The 8,578-nt window shown below is 38.5% G+C and overlaps 1 long non-coding RNA gene across 1 annotated transcript; it reads left to right on the top strand.

Annotated features, from left to right (window-relative positions):
* Positions 1-6,630: 6,630 nt before the first annotated feature.
* On the top strand, positions 6,631-7,024 carry LOC148555245 (uncharacterized). Its single transcript, XR_015886246.1, has 3 exons — positions 6,631-6,664; positions 6,744-6,833; positions 6,938-7,024. It is a non-coding gene; the product is annotated as an uncharacterized LOC148555245 (long non-coding RNA).
* The last annotated feature ends 1,554 nt before the right edge of the window (positions 7,025-8,578 follow it).

An 8,578-nucleotide genomic window follows, 5' to 3' on the forward strand; every position in this document is an offset into this window, starting at 1 on the left:
GCTCAGCTTTTGAGGAGGAAAGTACTTGGCTAAGAAAGCCGTGACCAGCTTATCCCAAGAGTTCAGGCTGTCTTTGGGTTGAGAATCCAACCATAATCTAGCTCTGTCTCTTACAGCAAAAGGGAAAAGCATGAGCCTGTAGACTTCAGGATCGACTCCATTAGTCTTAACAGTATCACATATCTGCAAGAATTCAGTTAAGAACTGAAAAGGATCTTCAGATGGAAGTCCATGAAACTTGCAGTTCTGCTGCATCAGAGAAACTAACTGAGGTTTCAGCTCAAAGTTGTTTGCTCCAATGGCAGGAATGGAGATGCTTCTTCCATGTAAATTGGAATTAGGTGCAGTAAAGTCACCAAGCATTCTCCTTGCATTGTTGTTGGGTTCGGCTGCCATTTCCTTTACTTGTTCGAAATTTTCAATCAAGTTGTCTCTGGATTGTTGTAATTTAGCTTCTCTTAGTTTCCTTTTCAGAGTCCTTTCAGATTCTGGATCAGCTTCAACAAGAATGCCTTTTTCTCTATCCCTGCTCATAAGAAAGAGAAGAGAACAAGAAAAGAAGAGGAATCCTCTATGTCATAGTAAAGAGGTTCCTTATTGTTAGTAGAAGAAAAGAAGAAGAAATTCGAACACAGATAGAGGAGGGGGTTCGAATTTGGTGATGATGTGAGGAAGAGATGTTAGTAGATGAATAAATAAATAGAATAAGATGGGGGAGGGAAAATTTTCGAAAATTATTTTGAAAAAGAGTTAGTGATATTTGAAAATAGTTTTTGAAAAATGTTTAGTATTTTTTTTCGAAAATTTTTGAAATAAAAATAAAAATAATTAGTTAATTAAAAAGAAATTTTTGAAAAAGGGGAAGATATTTTCGAAAATTAGAGAGAGAGAGTTAGTTAGGTAGTTTTGAAAAAGTTAAGAAACAAACAAAAAGTTAGTTAGTTAGTTGAAACAAATTTTGAAAAGATAAGAAGTTAGGAAGTTAGAATAGATATTTTGAAAACATATTTTTGAAAAAGATAAGATAAGAAGATATTTTTGAAAAGATATGATAGGAATTAGTTTTTTTTTTTGAAAAAGATTTGATTTTTAAAATCACAATTAATGACTTGATTCATAAGAAATCACAAGATATGATTCTAGAACTTAAAGTTTGAATCTTTCTTAACAAGCAAGTAACAAACTTCAAATTTTTGAATCAAAACATTAATTGATTATGTTATTTTCGAAAATTTGGTATAAAAATAAAAAAGATTTTTTTGAAAAATATTTTTGGAATTTTCGAAAATAACTAAGAATTTTGAAAAAGATTTGATTTTCAAATTGAAAATTTGATTTGACTCATAAGAAACAACTAGATTTTAAAAATTTTTGAAAAAGTCAGATCTAATTTTCGAATTTATGAGAGAGAAAAAGGGAAAGATATTTTTTTGATTTTTGAATTTTTAAGATGAGAGGGAAAAACGCTAAAAAGATGCAATGCATGAAATTTTTAGATCAAAACATGTGATGCATGCAAGAATGCTATGAATGTCAAGATGAACATCATAGACACAATTTTGAAAAATTTTTAATGCAAAGAAAACATGCAAGACACTAAACTTAGAATTCTTTAATACTTACGCACTAAGAATTCAAGAATGCATATGATAAACATGAAAAGACACAAATCAAAAAAATCTTCAAGATCAAACAAGAAGACTTACCAAGAACAACTTGAAGATCATGAAGAACACTATGAATGCATGATATTTTCGAAAAATGCAAGATGCATATGCAAGTGACACCAAACTTATGATATGACTCCAGACTCAAACAAGAAACAGAAAAATATTTTTGATTTTTATGATTTTCTAATTTTTTTGGATTTTTGTATTTTTTTTTTCGAAAATTAATTTGAAAAAGGAAAATAAGGATTCCAAAATTTTTAATATGAATTCCAGGAATCTTGCATTCTTAGTCTAAAGCTTTAGTCCAGGAATTAGACATGGCTCACTAGCCAGCCAAGCTTTCAAAGAAAGCTCCAGTCCAAAACACTAGACATGGCCAATGGCCAGCCAAGCTTCAACATTTTAACCTCAGAGTATATTGATCTTGATAACAAAGTGCTGCTCATCATTTATCAAGTATGTAACTTACCTCTGATGGTTTAGAAGCCTCAGTCCAAAAGAATTTAGACATGGCTTTACAGCCAGCCAGGCTTCACATGCTTCATGAAACACTAGAATTCATTCTTAAAAATCTTGAATAAAAATTTTATTTTTGAAAACATTTTTATTTTTTTCGAAAACAGATGAGAAAATTTTAGAAATATTTTTGAAAATTTTTTGAAAATAAAATAAAAAGAAAATTACCAAATCTGAGCAACAAGATGAACTGTCAGTTGTCCAAACTCGAACAATCCCCGGCAACGGCGCCAAAAACTTGGTGCACGAAATTGTGATGTCCAGGCTCAAACTATTCCTGGCACGTGAGCAACTTGGTGCTCTGATCTCAATACATAGTTGTCACAACTTCGATACAACTAACCAGCAAGTGCACTGGGTCGTCCAAGTAATACCTTACGTGAGTAAGGGTCGAATCCCACGGAGATTGTTGGTATGAAGCAAGCTATGGTCACCTTGTAAATCTCAGTCAAGCAGATATAAAGTGATAATGGTGTTTTCGAATATTATATAATATAATAGGGATAGAGATACTTATGTAAATCATTGGTAGGAATTTCAGATAAGCGAATGGAGATGCTTTTCGTTCCTCTGAACCTCTGCTTTCCTGCTATCTTCATCCAATCAGTCTTACTCCTTTCCATGGCTGGCTTTATGTGATACATCACCACTGTCAATGGCTACTTTCGGTCATCTCTCAGGAAAATGATCCAATGCCCTGTCACGGCATGGCTAATCGTCTGGAGGCATCACCCTTGTCAATGGCTTCATCTTATCCTCTCAGTGAATAATATGCTCACGCACCCTGTCACGGCACGGCTATTCATCTGTCGGTTCTCGATCATGCTGGAATAGGATTTACTATCCTTTTGCGTCTGTCACTAACGCCCTGCAATCGCGAGTTCGGAGCTCGTCACAGTCATTCAATCATTGAATCCTACTCGGAATACCACAGACAAGGTTTAGACCTTCCGGATTCTCTTGAATGCCGCCATCATTCTAGCTTACGCCACGAAGATTCTGGTTAGGAGATCTAAGAGATATTCATTCTAGCTTATTTCATGTAGAACGGAAGTGTTTGTCAGGCACGTGTTCATAGGGGAGATGGTGATGAGCGTCACACATAATCATCACCTTCTTCACGTTCTTGGGTGCGAATGGATATCTTAGAAGCGAAATAAGATGAGTTGAATAGAAAACAGAAGTACTTTGCATTAATCTTTGAGGAACAGCAGAGCTCCACACCTTAATCTATGGAGTGTAGAAACTCTACCGTTGAAAATACATAAGTGAAGGTCCAGGCATGGCCGAGATGGCCAGGCCCCTAAAACGTGATCAAAGGATCATAAGGTAATCCAAAGATGTCTAATACAATAGTAAGAGGTCCTATTTATAATAAACTAGTCACTAGGGTTTACATGAGTAAGTAATTGATGCATAAATCCACTTCCGGGGCCCACTTGGTGTGTGTTTGGGCTGAGCTTAAGTGTAGCACGTGCAGAGGCCATTTGTGGAGTTGAACGCCAGGTTTTGATCCATTTCTGGCGTTCAACTCTGGTTTTGGATCCTTTTCTGGCGCTGGACGCCAGATTTGGGCAGAGAGCTAGCGTTGAACGCCAGTTTACATCATCTATTCTTGGCTAAAGTATGGACTATTATATATTGCTGGAAAGCCCTGGATGTCTACTTTCCAACGCAATTAGAAGCGCGCCATTTTGAGTTCTGTAGCTCCAGAAAATCCACTTTGAGTGCAGGGAGGTCAGAATTCAACAGCATCAGCAGTCCTTTTTCAACCTCTGAATCTGATTTCTGCTCAAGTCCCTCAATTTCAGCCAGAAAATACCTGAAATCACAGAAAAACACACAAACTCATAGTAAAGTCCAGAAATGTGAATTTAACATAAAAACTAATGAAAACATCACTAAAAGTGACTAGATCCTACTAAAAACATACTAAAAACAATGCCAAAAAGCGTATAAATTATCCGCTCATCACTCCACTTCTGGCTTTGTTTGATAAGTCGTCAACGTAGAGGTTCCATTCAATGGGGATTCCTGGGGTATCAGTGTACTCTACGACGAATTCGGCCAGGTACTGGGACTTGATGGCCATGTGAGCTTCATATTTGAGGTCAAATTTAGACAACTCGATTGCCCATTGTAGTTTTTTTCTAGCCAAGTCTGTTTTCTGCAAGATGCCTTTTATGGGCTAGTTAGTCCGTATTCTGATGGTGTAGGCTTGAAAGTAAGGTCAAAGTCACTGGGAGGTGAGTATGAGGGCGTCGGTAAACTTTTCTATCTTTTGGTAGTTTAGTTCATCCCCTTGTAAAGCCTTACTGATGAAGTAGATAGGTTGTTGTCCGTTGTCGTCTTCTCGGATGAGCACTGATGCTATCGCCCGACTTCCAATGGCAAGGTATAGTATCAACTCTTCTCCCCGTCGAGGTCGGGTCAGGATGGGTGGTTGTCCCAGGAATGTTTTGAAGTCTTGGAAAGCTTGTTCGCATTCTGGGGTCCATTCAAACCTTTTTCCTTTCCTCAGTGTTGCATAGAAAGGGAGGGATCTTAGCACCGACCCTGCTAGGAACCTGGACAGGGCCGCTAATCTTCCGTTTAGCTGTTGCACCTCTTTCATGCAGGTCGGGCTTTTCATAGTAAGTATGGCTTGGCATTTGTCTGGGTTTGCCTCGATGCCTCTCTGGGTAAGCATAAACCCTAGGAATTTGCCAGCCTCTACCGCAAAGGTCGGGCAGCAGTGCTTCTTCTTTTTATGTTTTTACTAGCATGTCGTCTATGTTGACTTCCATCAGCTTCCCAATGTGCTTGGCGAATACTTTATTCATTAACCTCTGATATATGGCCCCCGTGTTCTTTAGTCTGAACGGCATTACTACATAGCAGTAGTTTGCTTTCGGGGTTAGGAACGAGGTTTTCTCTTGATCGGGTTGACGCATTGGGATTTGGTTGTACCCTGAGTAAGCGTCCATGAAAGAGAGGTACTTGTATCCTGACGAGGCGTCGACCAGGGTGTAGTCTATGCACATCCGCCACTTTTCATTTGGCTTTTTGACCAATACGACATTGGCTAGCCACAGTGGGTACTTGACCTCCCTTATGAACCCTGCCTCTAGTAAGGCTTGCACCTGTTTCTGCATGACTTGTGACCTCTCTGGGCCGAGCTTTCTGCGCCTTTGTTGCACTAGTCGAGATCTGAGGTATACTGCCAGCTTGTGGCACATTAATCTGGGATTTATGTCAGTCATGTCTGCGGCTTTCCATGCAAATAGGTCAGAATTCTCCTTTAGGAACTTTATTAGTAGTTCCTTTAGGTCTCCTTTCAGGTTTGCACTTATGTTTTTTGTTTTATCTCGGGTGTCTCTGATTTGGACCTCCTTGTTCTGACCTTCTAGTTGAGGTCAATGCTCTTCGCGAGCCCGAGCTCCCCCGAGTTCGATGGTATTTGCTTCTTTTCCTCTGGGGTCGCCTTCACTACAAGAAAAAAGGCCTATGGCCACGCTTTTTTCTTGCCACGCTTCAAAAGCGTGGCCAAAAGTGGTCAATGGCCACGCTTTAATGAGGGTGGCGATAGATAAGAGATTTGGCCACTTTTTTTTTTGCCACGCTTCAAAAGTGTGGCGAAAATGATCAACGGCCACGCTTTTGTAAGGGTGGCAATTGATTAGAGAAAAGGCCACGTTTTTTTTCTGCCACGCTTCAAAAGCGTGGCCATAGAGAGAAACAAGGACGTTTTAAAAGCGTGGCGACAGGGTTTCATTACGGCCACGCTTAAAAAGCGTGGCTATATGCTGGTACACTATTGCCACGCTTTAAAAACGTGGCCAAAGGTTTCTTTTCTGCCACGCTTCAAAAGCGTGGCCGTAGAGAGCAACAATAACGTTTTAAAAGCGTGGCGAGAGGGGCCCAACCAATTGACCCAAACCCGGCTCCCAACCCAGCCCAAACCCGGCCCCAAACCCGATCCCCAACCCTAATCTCTCTTTTCCCTTCGAAACCACTAACCCTAATGCTCACTTTCACCTTCGAAACTACTCGCCTGTATCGGAAGAGCTCCTCCCTTCGCCCTTCGCCTTCGCCTTCGTCACTGATGGAAACCACTTCTTCTTCATCTTGTTAATCTCGTCCGACTCCCATTTCCTTCTCTCCCTCGCCGACGCCCTCAACATCTTCCACGACGCCCCAAGGCTCCTCAAGAACTCCGACAACTACGGCCAGTACTCTGACATCATCCTCCCTCTCTTCCGCTGCCTCCAGAGCTACCGTCAATCGAATTTGCTCGAAGCCTACACCGCCTTTGAAAAAGCCGCCAAGTAACCCTTCCTTACCTATTCCCTTTATTTCTTGATTCGAATTTTTATCTTGTAATCTTTATTGGTGTGCATTTCAGTGCGTTTGTACAGGAGTTTCGAAATTGGGAATCTGCTTGGGCTATGGAGGCTTTGTACGCCATTGTTTATGATGTTAGGGTTCTTGCCGAGAAGGTATCGATTTACATTTCATTCTTTTTCTTCTTTTTTCAAATATTCTGGAAGTTTGCTGTGAGGTTTTGTGCTATTCTAGGCGGATAGAGAGTTAGCTTCGAATGGGAAATCCCCGGAGAAATTGAAAGGAGCTGGTTCCTTCCTTATGAAAGTATTTGGTGTTCTTGCGGTATGTATTCTTCTACATATCGGTTACTGTTATATATATAGTGTGTGAGTGAGCAAGGGGGAATCATTGCACTCACTTCTTTATTGGCTTGCTTGCAATAACAGGGAAAAGGTTCTAAGCGTGTTGGGGCACTATATGTAACTTGCCAGTTGTTCAAGATTTACTTTAAGGTATTTATGGTTACCTAATGCTTCCACTCTTTTTTTTCCCATCTATTACAATAAGTAACTATTTGATTTGGCAGTGGTTTGGATTTTTTTCATAGACTGAATTAAAGTATACAATAGTTATGTTCTCTTCTCTATCACATTGATACTAAGCTTTGAGTTCTCTTATTTCGTTTCAAGTTTTCCGCACTCAACATGTTTGATGAAATGCTTTAACCATATTTCGGGTTGGTTTTATCATTTCTAGCTTTTAGAAACTTAGTAAGTTGATTGCATGTGAAATTAGAATAATTGGATCTTAGTAAATTTTAACTGTTAGTGTGAACTTGTTAATTTGCTAATTGTTCTTGTGTTGTTGTTCTGTTGTTCTTCTGTTATTTTTATTTTATTTTTTTGTTGTGATTTTCTGTTTTTGAACCTGTTAAGTTGATAATCTGCTGTTGTTTTTGAACCTGGTTTGAGGATAGGCTCCAAGACTTACCAGATGACCCTAATAATGAATTGATGATTCCCGAAGACCCTGAATGTAATAAGGAAGGTGAGCTCTCTTGAATTGTGCTTGTGCTTTGCTCGAGCAGTGCTTATCACTGCTGCTTAAGTATGCTGTAGCCAATGTAGTTTCTGTTAAGATATTTTTTTTGACTATTTTATTGCTTTAAAATGTCTCATAAAAACTGAAATTTGGTTAGTTGCAATGGAAATGGATTGTGACTTAAACTAAGCTTTAACTAAAATGTTAGTGATTTGAACACTGGATTTCTTTGCTTTAGGAAAGACTTAGTCTGATAATTATGACTATTCAGTTCTGTTCCGTTTCTGTCCCGTTTTGTTTCGTATCTGGTTCTCCCCTTGGCCTCTTCTCTTTGTTTCTCTGTCCCTTTTTTTCTTTTTTCTTTTCTGCTTTGCAGCTCTAATTTTCTACAATTGTTGCTTCACATATTCTTGTTTACTGTGGCATTAATGAAAGAAGTTCTCCGTCTAATACCTTGCTCTCAATAATACGAGATTTCCTGTTTGACAAAAAAATTTATTCTTTTAATGCACTGTGGTTTTTAGTGTCTAGTTTTTTTCTGTTTAGTCAATCTTATTTGTAACTAAAGAGGTTGACCTTTCTGTTCTTCCTTGCAATTCTTATGGCTTGACTTCCTAGATCTTGCATGTCTTCTTTTGGTTGTCTAATCTTTCTTGGTTATTCTTAAGATTCCATATATAAAATTTATCATATTTTGAACAAAGTGAGCATATCATGGCTGATGTATGTTGCTGGTTATTATAATAGCTCCTTGTCAGAAACTGGAAGATCAAAGGGATTTTTTGAACCATTGCCTGTGAAGCAAGGGGAAGAAGCACATTAGTACACCTGTTCCACATGATTCATACTCCGTTCTTTCTGTGAGCAGTTCTGGGAAGTAAGTTCTTTCTTACTTTTAATTTATTTCCATAATTCAATCGAATTAACTAATGTTTTTAATTCTTAAATGTAACAGATGGTTTCGTTTTTCTTTATAGAATATACAACACATAAAACCGTTACTATTGTGATTCAAAATTTATTTATAATGTTTTGTGGTTTATTTT

This window comes from Arachis ipaensis, chromosome B6, assembly GCF_059453495.1.
Source record: "Arachis ipaensis isolate K30076 ecotype BB chromosome B6, ASM5945349v1, whole genome shotgun sequence".
In the NCBI taxonomy this organism is placed as follows: Eukaryota; Viridiplantae; Streptophyta; class Magnoliopsida; order Fabales; family Fabaceae; genus Arachis; species Arachis ipaensis.